This window comes from Heliangelus exortis, chromosome 13 (assembly GCF_036169615.1).
Source record: "Heliangelus exortis chromosome 13, bHelExo1.hap1, whole genome shotgun sequence".
Lineage (NCBI taxonomy): Eukaryota > Metazoa > Chordata > Aves > Apodiformes > Trochilidae > Heliangelus > Heliangelus exortis.
Genome location: NC_092434.1, coordinates 13020123 through 13039167, shown reverse-complemented (window position 1 = coordinate 13039167; position 19045 = coordinate 13020123). Strand labels below are relative to the sequence as shown.

General features: G+C 38.3%; 1 long non-coding RNA gene across 4 annotated transcripts in view; it reads left to right on the top strand.

Annotated features, from left to right (window-relative positions):
• LOC139802103 (uncharacterized) overlaps positions 1–19045 on the top strand; it is a 33007-nt gene that overhangs the window by 9646 nt on the left and 4316 nt on the right. Inside the window, exons 3-5 of one of the 4 annotated variants that reach the window (XR_011728509.1) lie at positions 12500–12540; positions 13419–15511; positions 17451–17558. This is a non-coding gene — a long non-coding RNA (uncharacterized lncRNA). Of the gene's footprint in view, positions 1–12499; positions 15512–17450; positions 17690–19045 lie in introns of all 4 variants that reach the window. The other 3 variants (XR_011728508.1, XR_011728506.1, XR_011728507.1) reach the window with 3 other exon arrangements.

Here is a 19045-nt window from a genome sequence, read left to right as displayed (position 1 = left end):
GTGGTGGAAGGCCAGCTGCAGGTTTGTTTATCCTCATGAGCTGTACAATAAGCCCTGAGCTTTTCAGTGCTCGTGATGGAAGAGAGAAGAGATTCTCTTTTGGGTGTGCTGTTGCACACCTTGCCATGCTGGCATCCAGCAGTGTCAGGATTCAGTGATGATGGAGTCACCACAGGATCAGCAGTCAGAAAAGCTGTGGGAGTAATACAATCCCTTTTCCTTGATATTATGCAGCTACTCAAATTTATAAAAATGGGAGTAATAACACTACCCCACCAACTTGTGCCTCATGACTGTAATCATGAATGTTTCTGAGAGGAGACAGTTGAATCAACTCGGTTGCCTTCTTTGTAACTTCAGTTCATCTTGTGAAAATACTGTCAGAATAATACATGCTTCCTTTATAACCAAGAGGTGCTACTCTTGATTGATAGGACTTACATTTGGTTTGTCAGGTTAATGAATTATTAGTCTTCCAGGGTTTTTTAGTACATTTCAGTCTCTTATGCAGCAGACAGCTGTGACAAGGCTGAGGTGAAAAAATAGCCTAAGTCCCAGTGCTAAATGAGGACCAGTGCTCTTAGATCTCACTGGATGCTCCTTACATGACTAAGGCAGAAGTGCTCAGGCTGATGCCAATCACTGTAGCCAGAAGTGGTGCTGGGAGGGTGCCCCGGTGCTTGGGCTTGATGGTTTAAACCAGTGATTGGATCTGGGAACTCACTGTAGTCCAGGGCTGGGAAACATATCCTGTGTTAGCTGAAATGTTTTGATTGTATAGTCAAGAACCTTAGGGACTTGTGCTGGTCAGCTACCAGGGCTTTAAAACCAGAGCCCAGAACCTCTCTCCCTGCAGGTCAGGATTGTTGCTGCAGAACAAATGATGCAGCTCCCTGGAGCTCCAGTGAAACTGAAGTTCACAGGGGCTGACTTTCCAGGTTAGGCTGCTATTGCAGTGGTGTGCAGAAAGATGTATACAGCTGAAGAATACAATAATCAGAAAATGCAACTTTGTGTTTTTCTGCATACCAGTGACAAGATCAAGTGCTTTGCATTGTCTCTTCATGTTTTTATCAAGAATGTAATTTGGGTTTTGTTTTGGGTATTTTTTTGTGAATGTACTTCTACCTTGGGTGCATGTAAGGAAAATTAAGATTTGACATTTAATAAGTTGGTTTTGTTCCATAAACATTAACTATACGTGTTAAAGCTGTCCTAGAGCAACCCCAGTGTGCACACAGTAGAGTTTTCATCTTTTCTATAAATATTTGTAGTTGATCATGCATTAGAATAGAGCATTCCTCTCTTTTGACTTTGCCCCTTTTTTAGCTTGTTCATCTGATTTGAACAGAAGGGGGAAGAAGTTTTTATGGAAAAGAGAAACTGCAGACTCAGCTCCTTGTGTGGATATGTTTGTGTGTGTTAGTAAAGTCTGCTGAAAAGCTATTTAGAGATTTTAAAGAGAAGGCTCTGTTTTTTATGGAGCTAAAGAAATCTTTGGGGTTTTGTTTATGTGCAAAATTCTGTGGAAAAAAATGTGGGAATGACTAGTGAACATTAGCAGAATAAAGTCAGCTAAAATTTTATTATTGCATTTTATATTCATGTTCATCTTTCATTTCCTCTGCAAACAGTTTCTCCTATTTTTGTGTACTCTGTACTCACAACTTTTTGACCAGTAAATGGAAATCTCCTTAAATCACTCATGTTTTAAACACTTTGTTGCACTTAGTATCCAGAAATGGTAGCAGTCTTAGGGGTGGGTTTTTAAGTGCCTTAGACTTTTGGTATAAGCCAGAAAAAAATTGTGAATTGCAGGAAAAGATCATCTAGTGTTTGTGGAACAAAAACTTGTTTGTACAACTGAGGATTAGTGTTTTCAAATTCCTTCTAGTACATGACTTTCTACCATAGTACTATTTCTGGGTTTGTTCAAGTAAGTCAGCAGTCAGAGCACCCTAAAATAGTCAGTTCCCAAACTGGGCAAGCACTTCAGCAATATTTTTTCACTATATCCTAAGCAGAATCCTCCTATTTTTTCACTAATAAAACCACAAAAGTTCTCCAGTGGGGAAAAAAAATAATTTAAATTATTTTTTTAATTAGTAGCAGGTCTGCTTTAGAGGATTTGACATTTTCATAGGTCTTTTGCATGATCCTAACTTTATGACAGTCTTTGCAAAACAACTTAAATATAACGTACAAAGTATAATAAAATTTCTCTGGGTTCCACCCCCTGTAAATTTATGGCACTTTTGTATCTGGATTCAGATCTCAAATAATTCAAATTGGGCTAAGCTCTAGAAAGCTAAGTGCTCTTTATTTTTTAAATAAATGCCATTGCATCTGTTATGTGAAAAGTCTACAGCTGTAACAATTATTTTAGAAATAGGCAAGGGAACTTTAGCTATGTAAGGAAAACGTACTGCTGTAGTTTTCTCGGTTTTTTTAAGGAATAATTGAACATTACTGGCTTAGTATCACTGTCTTTTCAATTGTCTTTCATCACTATGCCTTTCAATACCATCCATCTATGAACTAATGCAATGCCCACTGAAGTCAATAGAAGTCATTCAGTTGACATCAATGAACAATGAATCAGGCCCTTTAAAAAGAAGAAGAAGCTGGAGTTTACAAGGGTTAAACAGAGCACTGAGCAAAAACACACTGAGGCAGGAATTGTGACTTCTTGCGTTCCCATCTAGCACCTGGCACTTTGCTGCTGTGCAGAATAGTGACAAAACCTGATCCTCAGTCTCCCACTGGCACCTCTGATAAGGGAAGGCAGTATTGTTAGTGAACCTTTGAATTGTTTTCCTATACAAAGCCTTAGTAAGTATCAATAATTGTAATACACAATAAAAACCTGTTCAGAGAGGTGCCATTGATGCAGATGTTGAAAATCTTTTATTTCCTTCTGTCCCATCTTTTCGAAGAACTCATACTTTGCAATCAGTCTGTCTTTGTTCTGATTAAGTTGTAATCACTCAGAAGCAGGTTCAGAAGCTCCCCCTCCTTTCTTTGCAGAGCCTGTGTTTGTGTTATACCCAAATGTGACATTGCACACTGGTACAAACAAAAAAGGCTGCAATGATCAATTGAGGGCCCAATCAAAGCCTAACAGATAGGCAGCCGTTCATCGCTGTTTGATATAAAAGGTGTTTTATTTCTCATCACTTTTTTGTCACTGAAAGAATGCTTCCTACGTGCAGATTAATTAAAGTGTAAACATTAAATATTGATTGATGCATTATCAGCATGGAGCAGTTGCCTCCACTCAGATTGATTCCTGCAGTGATTTATTGTCATATTTGTGGAGTCATTTCACTCGATAACAAAGAGAAATAGCCTGCTCCCTCTACCTTTCAGCCTTACTTTCTGGCTCTTGCACTGAACCTCCTCATCCTAAGTGACTTCTGTTCTTACCCTGCTGGAGCCAATATGGCCTCACCATGTTTTCAGGAGAAAAGTTTAGAGCTTTTTATTTTGGCATTTGCATAGCAAGCTCAGAGTTGAGTGGGAAGCTCACAGACCTGTGCTTTCAAATGGAACACCTCTGGTTAATGCCTTCACCCCCTGTCTCAGGGGGCTGCTTTCCCTGACTCTGTTCAAGCACAACTTCACGAAGCACAGGTTCAAATTGTTCAAATTAACTCACTGCCAGCTTGACAGAAAGGTGAACTTTCAACAGAGTAACATTGTTTAGGTCAGTTTTATGACTAAATTATCCAATTAGTTACTCTAAGTAGAAGCCCAGCCACACAATAGCATATCAATTTAATTTCAAGTTTTCAGTCTCATTTTTTGGACAAAAGCATTAAAGAAGCTTTCATTCAAGTCTTGGGAAGTATTTAGAATAAAGCACCGTTTTCTGGGATATTAGTGAGCATGTGGATTAGAAAATCCTTTAAAAATTGTATTAAATTTCTGTAGCTTTTGAAGTGGATTAAAACAAAACAGTAATTAAAACTCCTTCACTCTTTTCCCTGAAAGTCTTTAGCTTGTATTAATCTGTCTCAGGGATGGCTATTGCACAGTACCACACGTTGTCAGATCCACTGCACAGAGCCATCTGAACCCCTTATTTTTTTGAGACTGTTATATTGTTATATTCCCTTTTTCTCTGTTTTCATTGGGAGCATGGCATTCAGCATGTTTGCAGCCAGAAACTGCCGGCTATAAAATAATTTTATTTGTGAAATTGCTTTGTTTTGCAGTAACAAACTTAATCTCTTACATAGATGGCTTTCATTTAACTTTCAGATAATTAGATTGCTCAAAATTTGTTGAAATCAAATGTATGAGTAAGACAATAACAAAAATATGTAATGGGCAACTGGTGATCTTCAGTCAGCCAATGAAACATTAACCTTTGCTCACAGCAGCAACAAATGCTAAACTTGTGAATATACTGCAGCAGATGATTTCACTCCTAGACTTACAGAAAATCATAGGAAGGTTTCCTCCATAAGCAGCAGCTGTGCCAAACTGGCTAAGAATTGTTTGCTATGAGTTCTCTAAAAGGCTGTTGTAAAAACTATGTAGACTTGATTGAGATAGGTGTTCACTGATCCTGCTGCAATTCCTGTCCATCCCTGCTTCTTTTAAGCACTTGTCCAACAGCACTTTTTTAGATGGTTTGATACTTAACATATGTATCCAAACCCAGGAGAAAATACTGCTATTCCAAGTCATTCCTCCTCATGTGTTTTCTACCAGATACTCTTCCTGATCTCCCCCTGTTCTGTCATCCATTCCTAGACAAAAGTCCTTTTTCTCATCAACTTCTTGTTATCTTGGCAGTCACACCTGCATTTGACTCTCCTAAAATTAAAAAACAAACAAACCAACCCCGAGGTATTGGGACAGTGTGCTCATCTGGATTCCTTCAAAGTAGTGGTCTTGCAAGATCACTTTTCCCCTTCTCTTTGTCTGCTGTTGCCCTTCCTACCCACTGAACACCACTGTTGTCACTTTTTGTTAGAATGTCAGCCTCATTGAAGTTGTCAGCTTCCCCGCCCAGGGCCCTGGCTTTCCTGTTTGTCTTTAAACCCCTGTGCAGGCCAGGATGGCTCTGCAGTCACCACTGCTACAAACAGAGTGCTCAAAGCCTGCGTGCTTTTGTATGTAATTTTTGTAAAATATACTGATGTTTTTATAAAGCCTTTTCTTCAAAGATTCTACTGCATTTAGTGTGGGAATACAGAAGTGCGCTAAAATATGTCTAATTTTAGATGCAAACCTATAGCATCTATGAAAATAAAGTTTGTTTTAACACTTTTTATATCACAGATAAAGACTTTCTATAACATACTATCCAGTCACTGCCATTTAGATAGGGTCACACAAGAACAAGAGAGATCTCAGTTGCAAAGGATCTGTTATGCAGATTAAATAGGATCCTGAGAAGCATACACAGAACTGTTCCCTCTGGCTGACATTGAAAACAATTGGAAAACTTTGTTGATTTTAGAGGGCCCAGGTTTTCCTCCCTGTATCCAGTGGAAGACTTAATTCTTATATACAACTTGGATCTCATTGTAACTTACTACAGATGGTTCCCAGAACGAAGCAGTCCTAGGGAAGGCATCAGCTTTTGAAGAATTAAGGGCTGTGACTCTTGTGGTGTGTCCTGATGTAAGTTAACCAGAAGGTAACTAAGATCAAGGTGGGCTTGGTAACTGCAGGCAGCTTTTCAGCTCTTTGCCTTGATCTTTCCTTTAGGTCTTTCTCAGTATTGTATCTACCTGGGCTTTATATCAGAGTAGTAAACTACTAAAACTAGTGTTACACTAGTTTGGTTTCTATTTACAAGAAGCAGTGCACAGTGAGCATTTATGCTTCATTTATTTCTCTCTTAGCCCCCACAAATGTTCCTGAATGCTGTGGGTACTTAGTAAAATGAACAGATATCAGTAATATGTTGGAAAACCATGGAACAGAGAATAGGAAACAGATCTTTTTGATAGGTTGCAAGATCATTTTGTAAAAGCAGTGTATGATTTAATACTACCTCTAAACTACCATCCTCCTGGGCCAGATTCTGAAGGCAATGAGGTATTTGTGAATTGAGCTTTTTCCCTCCATGTGCCTCATTGCACCTCATTGTGACACAGATGTTGTGTAAAAGCCATACAATAGTTAAGAATGAGAATTTTAAATTATTAAATTTGTTTTGGTGTTTCAAAGAACATTAAAACTCGCTTTTTTCCTTGTATGCTTTCAGGGAATCATAGGATACTTCAGGTTGGAAAGATACATGTCTTGGAGTACTGTTCTTGAATTCTGATTAGGGTTTCCTTTCACCACGGACAATTAAATCTGGCATGAAGGGATACAAAAAGATGTTTGTTAAGGATTTAGAAAGCTCAGTACTGACCTAGATGCTGGAATTTTACATATATATTAATATACATGGGAATTAAAAACCTATACTAAGGACTTGAACTCGCAAGAAATTCCTCCCCCACCTCCAAAAAAAAAATAATATTATGGTGATGAGCAGAAGCTATAGAAGGCTGCAGACCTTCCCATTTGACAGAAAGATGTCTGATCTGCAATAGGACTATTAATTCAAACCAGTCTTCTAATTTTCCATTTAAAGCCACAGTTGTATGTTTTTTTAACCAAGTAGACTCTACATAAGTTTAGATAAGCATATCAGTGCAAATGCCCCTGCTGTTCTTGTGTATCTCTGCAAGACCTGCCAGATGAATGCTGTTGTCCTAAACTGTGATATTTCCCCTCCAAAAATGAGCTTACCATTTTTGTGGCAACAAATTGCAGGTTACATGAGAATGCTTTGTATTTTCCTGAAATTGTACATAATTTATATTTAAGATCTTGAACCATAGCTTTGAAGTTAAATGCTTATCATCTTTGTAACTGCCCAGGTCATGTTAGTTTGCATTTCCTGAAACACCTTTGAAGTTAAATGTAAAATAGGGAAAATAAGTGACAACTTGTGGAGTGACCAGTGTCTGATTATACATAGTATAGTTAGCTCCATCCTCCACATAGTGTTTATCTTAATAATTATTCCAGGTAATTTAGAATAATCAAAATGATTGGTGATTCTTTCCTTGAGGAGAACAGTCAGGTTTTGGGCATAAGGTGTATTTTTAGTTCACTCTCTGGGACATCAGGTCTGAACATTTGAAAATCTGTTCTACTCATTTAAAAGTTATTTAATACTAATTATAAACTGATACAACTGCCATTGCTTAAATGAAGCTTTTATTGTCATCTTCTCTAATTCTTTTTTACCTGCAGTACTTTTGCCTTGCCAAAAAATGGATTAGTTTATTCTATGACTGGGAATATTGTTGTATTTATGACTATGAGATAGATTGATAAGGCATGTTTATACTTTGCCTATTCTGTAGTCTACAAATATCAGATGGGATTTAAAGTTAACAGTTGAGTTCTGTAAGGAGAAGATCTACTAAGATTTTTCATTCTTAGAATATGTTGTATTATGACAGAAATTAACATTTTTGTGCCCTGTAATAACTCTGTCTCCTTGTGCTATAAGTAAGATTTGGCTATACCTGGGGTCAGCCCTATATGAGATCTAGTTACCTGTAGGCTTTTTGTTATTATTATTTATAGCTTTCTGTATTTGCTAATGACACTGAAGAGTTCATGGAGGCAGACAACAAAGAGCACAAATAAAACCTCTGGCTTGTGTCTGCAGCCTTTTTCCATTTCATTCCTGCAATGGCATCAATTTCCTCAAATTCTCCCTGTGCTCAGAAATCTCCAGGGTTAGCGTTTAAGTCTTTGCTGCTGCAAGTAATTCCAGTCTGCACCATTAAAGCTGCATTTTCTAACTGTCCCTTGGTAATTGTTGCAAGGACTTGGACAAGTAAGACTATCCAAAGGCATCACTAAGGTCAAACTCTGGTAGAAAGTGCTCTGATTTTATCCTGGAGATTGATGCTTGTATCACCTTTTTTTTCGATTCAGCAGCTGGGGTTATAAAATGTACTTGCAATCACTGATAACGTGTTAGATCAGACTACAAGTGGAGTAACACAGTATTTTATACACTGTGTGTAGTTTTACCTAATGCAACAATAAATCAGTGAAGGCAGAGGTCTTTTGTAAATTTTAATGAAAATTCAGCTGCTGAAAACATAGTTACTTCTGCCTGAAGTTCTAGAAATATGAATTCCCTTCAGTTCTTTAAAGCTGTAAAAATTGTTGTAACTACAAACTTTCTGGGGAGGCAGTAAAGAAACAGTAATAAAGAAGAGATGGTGCATTCAATGTATTAAAATTACTTTGTCATTGGCTATAAGCAAACTGAGGGGAGGGGGGTAGATGATAAAATGTACTTTGAGTTAGCTGTAAAAAATTCCCTGTACTGAGGAAAATCTAAAAAATCTCTCTCAGAGAATGAGACAAAAGTGAAGAGAATGAGCCCATTGTACCATTTAATGGAAATAAAATAACGATAAAATTTAAAAATATTTATTAGCTGATCAATAATCTACTTCCTTATGCAAGTCCAGAATATTTTGCCACAGATAATTCTAACTGCTGAAAAATATGATTTTATTTTCCAGCACTGAATTATTATGTTGCAGAAAGAGCTGGGGGTACAGAAATAAAGAATATTATAGAATGTACCAACATGCTGCTAAACTTCTACAGCATCTTTCTTGAAAGTTTTAAAGCAAATTGCATAGGTTTCAGGTTTCAGTTCAAACACCACACACACCACTCTTATCCACATGGCATCACGGGCTTTAATGGACTTAAAGAGTACAACTGGTGAGCTGCAATGTCTTATTTGCAGGTTTGAGAAAATAGATTTTATTCCCTTGCCTCTGGTGGCCCTATACCTGCATACAAACCCAATATTTTTTGTCTCAAAGTAGTATATGTTATAACTAGCTGAAATGTATTTCCTAATATTTTTCCTCTTATGGAAACTGCATGATAGGAATGAATTTCTGATCCTCACTTGGAAAATACCTAAGTAATTGTCAATTTACTCTCCAGTTGTTCTACCCTACCCTGTAAACTCTTCTTAAAAATAATAACAGCAAAAGTGACAGCCAATAGATCTATATTTAGGCAGTGAATAGGAGCGTAGAGAAAGTCTGTAGTAGTTGTGAGAAGTGTTCTGTTTAGAGTGATGAAAGTGAAAACTTTAAAACCCCCAGCAGGGGAAGAACTCTGTGTAGCCATTAGAAACTTTGCTGTCTTTCACAGACTGCTTGGAAAAAGTTAGCATAAGTTTTGGAAAACATGTTCTCTCATGTGTTTCTACAAATGAAAATTACTGTCATGCAGAACAAGATTTCCTATGTTTGTGCATCTATTTCTGCTCACTCAAGGTGTATCTGGGAATGTATTTCCCCTTGCAGCAGCAGATGGCGTTGAACAACTCACGTTATTCTCATAATCATTCTGTCTTATATCTAGTAAAAAATTCTTTCCCAGAAGAGAGAACCCACAAGAGAATTTCAAGTTTTTACATGTGTAGCATTTCTACATGACAGAAGTAGGGGTCACATTCTTCCATCTTTAATCACACTGAGAAAAAAGACCGTGAATAACGTATTTCAGGAAAGAAAAAACTTGTGTGATACATTAATATAGAATCATAGAATGGTTTGGGTTGGAAGGGACCTTAAAGATGATCTAGTTGCAACCTCCTTGCCATGGGCAGGGACAATTCCCACTAGACCAGGTTGCTATAAGCCCCATCCAACTACATTTCCTTTTTCTATCCACAAAAAATCCCTTGAAGCACCAGAGTTCATGTTGTGACAAGGTCACACTATCATGTACCAGAAGTCAAGCACACTGCAATGGATTCACAAACCTGAGTTAGTTTGGTGGCATTCTTTGTACACCCTACCTCCACAGAGCAAAGGAACTGATTCTTCTCCCAGGCACAGTGCCACTGTTTCTTCACTGAAAATATAAGGGCATTGCAGAAGCAGTTCAAAACAGACCTCCAAATGATTTCTTAAGTTTATTTTTAAAATATGATACGTGTAAAGCAAAAAAATTACCTGCACACAGGTAAAATGTAAGAACAGAAGCCCCTTAGAAGCGAATGACTCTGTGTCAGTCTGTAGTTACTCTTAGCACTGATTATGAGTATTTAAGAAATCCATCCATCTTTCTTTCATCAACAGTCAGAGTTTTCCATTTGCATATCTAATAATTTATGGCATGTCCTGACCCCAAGCAGTAATTGAACCAATAGATCTTCAGCCTAGATTTACTCCACTCTGGCTGCCACAGTAATGTAACTCTGCAGGAGTTTTGGATTACTCCAAATGCCATCTCCTCTTCTGAGAGGTTGACAGTCACCGGCAAAATTTAACCTTCCAAATGTCAAGAGAAAAACTCCATTGCCTAATTTAGACCACCTAACTTTCTTTTGGGAATACTTCAGATAAAAACAGGAGGGCACCCTGATTCCTCTGGTGTTGCCCCTGGATGGTCTCTAATGTAATACTCTGTGATGAGAAATGAATTATCCCAAGAGTTTAAAATGGTAGAGGAGCCTAAATATTAGAGTGAATTAATAATAGCATCATGAAATAACATTGGTATACTAGCACTCCTAACTAGTAAAGTAAAAATAAAAAAAATAAAAGAGAAACTAAGAGAGGAATCTTGTGATCAGAGACAGACTGATGAGAATTGCACTGTGAGGAGATTTGGGAGGGGAGATGGGCTGCTTTTCTGAATCAAGCAAGCCATGGCACAGGGCAGAAACACCCAGCCAAGTGCCTGTGTTTCTTCTTCTCAAAATGAGGTTTAGGGGCCAGTTTCAAGGCAGCATTATATGCTTCAGTAAAGTGGTCTCAAAACCTTTGAACAAGAAAAATACCAGCAAACACACAGCTCTGTACTGATGCAGTTGCTTTACTGAATACTAACTATAGAGAAAATGCAGCCATGGAAGTTGTGGATTTACAGGAGGGATTGCTTGGAAAATTCCCTCTGCTATCCAGCCACTTCTGACTGCAGGTGGTGATGGAGCAGGTGTGCAGACTGGTCACACTGCTCTTGCTTCCAAATCATATTCCAGACATTACAAAAAAGTGGCTTGAAAATGTGTAACAACTCTGATCAGTTGACTGTTTTGTTTTCCTGGAAAAGAGCTCAATTGAATGAGCTCTGGCAGACACACAGAGTTATGCTGTTGCCACTGACACAAGTCCCAAAACAACACACACAGGCTGTGAGAAAATGCAAGTCTTACAAGTAGAGAGGAAAGAAAAGAGCAGCAAAGGTACAAACAAGGAAAATCTGAGCCAATCTCCAATTAATCACATAACCAGTATTAATCTATTGATGATTAAATGCTGCAATTGTTCCTTGGTAGCTCTGTTCAATGATGATAGACATCTTAGAAAACAGGTAGATAGACAAGAAAGACAGATATCCTCAGCTACTTCAACCATCCATAATATTCCATGTGCTGCCATCACTCTGTTAGCCTGACCAATTGCCTCAGTAACATGTTCCATCTTGTGTGATCAATATTAGCACTTCAGTAGCTCTTTGCAGAGTTACAGCAACCTGCTAGTACCTTGTCTTGTCTTATTGTACAGAAAGAACAGCTGTGTGGAAGAAGAAATGCCATTATCTATTTAAATGCTTTCATTTAATTGCTTTGATCAACTTGGTTTTGTCTCTGGTACCTTTTTTGTGCCTGTTGTGCAAATACTTAACATCAAAAAGAGAAAAAATCAAGAATCAGAAAATGAATGAACATTGGAGAGTTCAATAGGAGATCTGGGTTTAGTGCCCAGCCTGCTGTCCAAGTGATTACTGTGTGCCTCAGTTCTGTAGATTTAAAGTGGGATTAATGTTACCATTAAATCACCTGTTGTAAGGATATCCATGTAATTAGCAGACCTATATGAAAACAAGATGCAGAGGCAGAATTTGTGCAGTTTCCTTCCAAGCTAAAGAGCTGACTGAAATACTGAAGATGATAAGATACAGTCTCAAAAGGGAGGGAAAGACAGGTTGCATGTGCCATTTGTGAACAACAGCACTGGAAGAAAGATGTCCCTGCCTTTACCACCCCAAATTTCTCATTAACTGGCAAAGGGAGGACAGAGTAGAATAAAATGTTCCTTATCCCACCCATCTGCTGTAGAAAGAGTGGGTGTTCCTGGTGAGTCTCTGGGAAAACAGCAAATACCAGTGAGAGTCAGAAACAGTGACAGCTCCCTCAGCACCCTGAGGATGTATAGAAGGGTGGGAAGTTTCCCCTGTTATCTGTGTGCTGGCTGGAGGTTCTGCTTGCTGTAATGCACAGAGCAAGAGGGGATAAATCCTATTTTGTTCAAGTGAAATACAGCTCAGCTGAAGTGATCTGCAAAAATGTAAGGAGAATGAAATTCTCCTTATAAATTCCTATAAATTGTTGATCTCATATTTCTGGCTCCTCTATCAACATTGGCCACTCACCATTTCTGTCCTTTTCTCCTTTTTTTTTTTTTTTTCCTGACAGCTTCCTCCAACAATGCTGCTTCTCCAGATCAGAGATGAAAGGTACAGGTGGAGAGTCAACTGCCTAGTTATCATAAAACTAAATATTTGCTCATTTGGTCAAGATGCGGTAGGTCCTGGTATGCTCTCTGCTTACACAAGAGGATTTCTGCACAGAGACGTGCTACAGAAAGGTATTTGTGTAGAAAAGAGAAAAGTTCTGCAGGCCAGTGTCATCTCTGTTACTCTAAGAATTACTGAGAATGCAACACAGTCTGGGTTATTTTTTCCTTTTATTGCAGCATAGGAAAGGTTAAGAGCTATAAAATCTGCATCCTAATAGATTCAGAACCACAATATCAAATGTCTGAAGCTCTGAAGGTAAAGAATTTTCCTTAGATATTTTAAATTGTTGTTGAGCAAACTTTTAATAAATCAATAAATTGTGTTTGAACCTTTGGGCTTTTCTCTTAAAATTTCCAGAGTAGAACAGCAGTCACATGACAGGGTCAAAATCCCATCATGTTCTTCAGGACAAATTCCTCTTACTGAGGTGGGGGAGTAAAAGCAAGGCTGCTGAGACATTACTTGCTCATAAACAACTCTGAATTTTCTCTATAGAAGGAGCATATTGCAGAATCTGCACCTTGGCTCATGTTTTATCATGGTGGGGACAGCACAGCACCACAGATGGAGCTACTGCAAAAGGTGGTACAAGAAAAACTGTATTAGAAGGAGAAGAAAATGTAAGGAAACTCATTTAAGCAATAGATTGGTTGATTCAGGTTGAAAGTTAGGTGGGTTTTTTTTCACCCTGTTTTTTGTTTCTGATACATGATAAGGTAGAAGTGTGGTTTCATGGCAGCAGCATAAAACAACTCATTGGAGATGGCAGATGGACAGAACACTGGTAGTTATGGCTAATATTTTGTCATTCTCAGTGACAGTTGTCCCAGCATGGGGAGGAGCTGGAAGGATACCCATGAGTGCTCTGGTGAACTGTGGTTAGCTCAACAGAGGCCTCTGCTGAGCAAATAGTAACTGCCTTAGACAAGCTTAAAACCAGGCTGAGATTCTCACCTTTTTGTCCACTCGGACAGTTACAGGCAGTGTTGTGAGGGTAGAAAATTCCAAAGGGTCTTAATTCTAAGGGAAAATAAAAATCAAAAGCTGTACCTTCTGAAATAAGAATGTTCAGACATGGTTTGCAATTAGAAAGCATTTTATAAATTTTACCATGATTTTGTTTATTAAAAGATCAAGCACCATTTGAGCAATTGTACCAGAGAGACTGTGATTTGCCATTAGATTTAAAGCAAGCCCTTGGATCATTTAAAACTGTTTTCTATGTTTGTTTGGCTGAATTTTCCACACTGAAACTGACTCAAACCATCCCTTCATCAGAGATGCTTTATTCTTCACTCGATATCTGTGTGGATCTAAGCTATAAACCAGGAAAGCAGTAAAAAGTTGCATTTGAAATATTTTAAAGAAGGCTGCTGTTCTGTGGAGCTTTATGCTGTTTTCTCTGGTGCTTGAGTGCTTTGTAGAAGCTCATTTGTTAAATGTATTATTTGATTTTGGCAATCAATTGATCAACATTTGAAGCATTACTCAGACACACAGTTATTGTGAGGAGCAGTATTTTCAAATATCCATTTGATTGTGTTTGTGATGTTTGCTTTTTTTGACTCTGCTCCAAGCAAATTAGAATGTACTGCTATATAATAAGTATGGGAAGGTTAACAGTCACATTTTAGGGGTAAAACATTCTGACACTTCTATTCTATATTGGCATTTAAAAAATGTAATGCGTTTAATTATACCCTGTGTCTATTGTAGGATCTCTAGTAGGCATTATTACTGTGAGATTGTTACCTTTCAGGATTTGTTCTGGACTGCTTGTCTGTGAGGAAGCAAAAAAGTCTGCTGGTTCCACATGTTTCATTTTCTGGTCCATGTTATGTCTCATTTTCTTTGGTTTCTCATGGATCTCCATGAGTACCACTACTGATAAGTCATTTGTATTCATGTCTGAGATTTTTTAGTGTGCAGAGCTAAGGAGGTACATATGCATAGTTCTGTCTTATATGCTTGGTATATTTTTCCACTGGTCTCCAAATTCTCAGTTTTTGGTACCCAGTAGAATCCTCAGGAATGGAGGCAGACATTGTCTGGAGAGAAACAAGAGGGACTGCCATGATATCTATTATCATTTTAGCCAGAGGGCAGGAGATGCTTAAACACAGCATATGCACAGACAGTGGTCAGCATTCTGAGATCATAAAAATGATCACTGACACAGGCTGATGTCTGATGGACTGGTCACTAAAACTGCGTTTTTCTCCCCTTTTACTTTTCCTTCATCATGGTCTATTAGTACCATTCAGGAGGGATTCAAGTAACCTGATGTAAAATCTGCAACATTGCTAACACCTAGAAAACATTCATTGAAATGATAAGGTCTCAAGAGGCTTGAGGGTAAATTAGACCAACTGATAGAAAGACAAACTATAGACTACCAAACACTAGCAAAATACTTCAACCTTTTCAAAAGAACAGAGAGAAGTAAGAAAATACTGTAGGTTTTACCAGGAAAATTTATTTGACCTGGAATAAGGTCTTTTTCCTAAACAGCCAGTCCCTAGAGATACTGCTTAATTATTGTTAGTTTTATCTTGGGATGGATATGGGCTTGGGTGGTATCAGAAATCTTGAGCAGTGAATTCTGTGGTAACTCCTTCCTACATTAAGCCCCACTACTTTGGTTCCAAAGCTCAGGAAACTCAACCAGCCACACAGGCTGCTGTGAGCTGCTCTTTCCCATACTTCACTTCTGGGACCTGTTTCTTCTGACTCAGCAATAAATAGCAGAGAAGGGAAGTACTCTGGGAATTCAGGTATCCAGTATGTACAAAGTCATGCTTTCTAATTATGAAGGAGACCACAAGTAAATCCACCCTGTGCACCAGATTGGATCTTGCATTGACGAACATCAAAATCTGAATTATACAGAGCCTATGCAGCACTATGGGTAAGTACATTGGCCTTTCATGTCTTATTATGTTGTTAATTAGTTAATGTTTGTAAAGCACTTTGAAGCTGAAAAGCCCTATATAAGTTCTAAGTGTTATTATCTCTGGAGACCTGGGTTCAATTCAAAGGTGCTTAATTACATATGCCATAAATTAGACTTAATGAGTTGTAGAATCATACGCTTTATGTCATGCATGCAGGTTTCTGAAGTAGATCTGGCCCTTATCGTCTGACTCTGTGATTCTTTAGGTATTCAGAACTGTTAGAAAAAATTACACAAGACCAGAGCACATAATGTCTAAAAATAATATGATCATATTTTAGTACTGCTTGGGACTTGGTGAAGCAAATTACCAGTACCTGTATCTAGGGATTTGCCGGTAACCAACTTCAAATTGGTGAAAATAGCATTATTTGTTTTAAATTGAGATATAGACATAATTCCAGTTCTTACTTCCATTCCATATTTTGGCCTAGTAGGAGGGAACTGAGAGGCATTAGCCCTGAGATGTCCCATCAGGGCAGGGCACCTCTTGGTGTTGGATTATGTTCACAAGCATAAGCAGTTCCCCTCTCTGGAGATGCTATCATGTAATTTACAACAAGGCACTACAAGTGGATAACATTCAGCAAGGGGAAGTAACAGTGATAGGAAAATGTGGTTTCACTGGCTTTGCAGAGCTGAGAGTTTCCATGTTATGTAACTTATGAATTTAGTGGCCAGAAAGCTACAGAATTTTCCCCACTGAAGCCCAGGCACCGGGGTTGCTGTCGGGCAGGGAGGGCAGAGAGCTTCTCCTGCGTGTTCTCAACCAGCAGAGTTCAGAGACACACATAACCAGCAGGATTGGTCACCTGTCCTAAAGTGGCTCCTGGGTGTTCCTGCAGCAGAATATCTTCATTTTAGCTTGGGCCTTTCACAGGCACAGGGAGTGAGGCAGGATTTATCCTGCGTATAAATATGTTAGAAGTGATTGTGTTCGTTAGTACAACCTAAGTAGATTGGAAAAACTAATTAATAGCAATTTACCAGAAGTGTCCCTAACAGACTTACTTGAAAGTATTTGTCCTGAAGTGAAAGTAATTTGATTTTGTTAATGTTTATTGTAAGTATATGCAGACTATCTTCCGGGGAAAATGTATTTTTGAGTGCTCCAGACAATTGAAACTGGTGAGCCCAGTGTCTGGAGAAAGCATCTGTAACCACAACCAAAAGAGGAACAAGATTTCCGACATTCTTTCAGGACATGTGTTTGAAGCATGGGTTCTCTCACTTTCAGAGTGACTTGCAGGCCATTTTCTTTATATAGATTTAGACAAGTCACTATGGTCCTAGATTTATCTTGATTAACCCCCTTTGTGATTTCTCCCTTTTCCATTTTCTCCAGTGTTACTTTGTTGTTTATTTCAAATAGGAATATGTTCTCCAGAAACTTCAAATGGGACAAAGCATAATTTCACACTGTTTTTATCATTCACATTTCTGTATTCCTAACAAGCAGATCTGGTCTTACATGTTCATTACTGGGCTACATCTTCTTCAAAAACAAGATACAGTTCTGCTGAATACTTTTCATAAGCTCTAATAAATAGGAACTTCACATGAATGCCGAGTGAAGGTCAAGGCTGTGGTTAAACGTTTTAATAGTGTAGCAAACTTATCAACAAACCTTTCCTTCCCCACCCTGCCCCCTTCCCTTTTTACAGTGAACAGATTATTATCCAACTGGCTTGTGACTTGGGGATTTTTACAAACAGGTTCGGGAACTTGTCAGATATTTTGAAGTTTGAGAACAACAAAAAAACTTACAAAAATGGTATTTTACACCAGTTTTTATCAACTGGGTAAAATTTTGGCTTGCTGAAGTACATACAGATTCTATTGTCTGACCTACCATTACTTAACTAGAAGTTACCAGTCTGATTCCTTTTTCTAGTACTCCAAGACCCCTTATATACTTGTGGCACTCCTCTGAGATACTGAATTGGTGGAGCTGTAAGACCCTTTTCATTTCTGAACTACTGAAGCCTGTTGACAAAAGGTGGTAAGAATATTCATATTATTATTATTATCTGACCTGGTCATTTGAAGTCTGTCTCTTTTCTTCCTCTGTTTTCATCATGTTTCTGACTGACATACTCCAGCAGTGATATTACTTAAACAAATGACAAGAAGGTACTCAATCAAATGAGAAAGCTTTGAGCTCTAAGAGCTGCACTGAACTGCCTGTTACAGAGTCATAAGGCAGGAAAAACAACTTCACAACATTACCAAGGCCCTTTTTTCACAGCCAGGCCTCATGCTCTGACCAGGGGTGCTAATGTCTGATAAGGGTGCTCTTTGAGAAACAACTCATGGGTTACAAGTACCATTAAATGTGCATGGGGAAACATCTCAGTGACTGCATATCCAGTAAAGAACTCTGGACACTTGGTGACCCAGTTAGGAGCTGTACAAAACAGCCACCATACCTTTGACTTGTGACTTCCCCAGTCATTTTCCTGTTTTAAGTCCCTAATTTAACAAAGCACTGATGTCTCTCTTCCTAAAAGCCTTTGACAGTGGAAGCAGTGCTCACAAAGTCTGGAAGACTTCTGGATCGTTACTGCCTTCAGCTTCCTTTCCCTGTCTGCAAGCAAGGGGTTATCACAGGTCAGCTGCAAAACAGAAAGCATGGCAGTGGGGTAAGCCCAGATTTTATATTGATATGTCTGATTTTTCTACCAGAGTGGATGAAGAGAATTCATCCCTTCCACAAGTGCATGCAAATCATCATGAACTCATTTCTGTGGAACTTCGGATTTTGTTTCAGCAGACCTGGAAAGTGTTCTGATCTGCTGCACTATTCTTCACTTCCTTTCTCTCTACAGTCATTTTGTGGTGCAGAAAGGAAGAAAATCACACAAAAAAAGGGGAAAGAAAAGTTGGTTGATTGAACTCTTGATCTTGGCAGGGGAGGGATGAGAAGCACGAGGGCCTTCAAAATTGCTAGTATCGACCAGTGTGATATGATGTAAAGTTAAATCATACTAATTAATTTCTATTCAATATATTTATTCTATTCAATAATAGGTCTTACAGTTTAATGTTACTGTAAGTGCTGGTACATATTCAATTCCAGAAGAATTACTATGACACCAAATATTTTAGTCTCTTATACAGACCCGCATATTCCTTCAGTAAGAAGCTCTGTTCTCGGTGGATGAACAGAAACATGTCTCAGTTCAACTCCCTGTTCAGTAGAACATTTTTATTCTGAGTGTTATTTAAGTTTAGGCATGTCTGTAAATCCCTTGCATTGGATGACTGAGGTTAACAAGCCTGGAGTTAACAAGGGGCTGAAGTGTTGTTCTGAGCCAGGGTTTGCTTTGACAATATGTAACAAAGTCAACGTGCACACAAGCACTGCAGTTATTTTAGTTACCTCAGGAAACAGGCAATCGAATTATTTCAGAAGTATTCATAAGGAAATATGCTTTATTATGATTCTTTACAGTTAAGACTAAACTTAGTTCTGCACTAGGTGTTGAC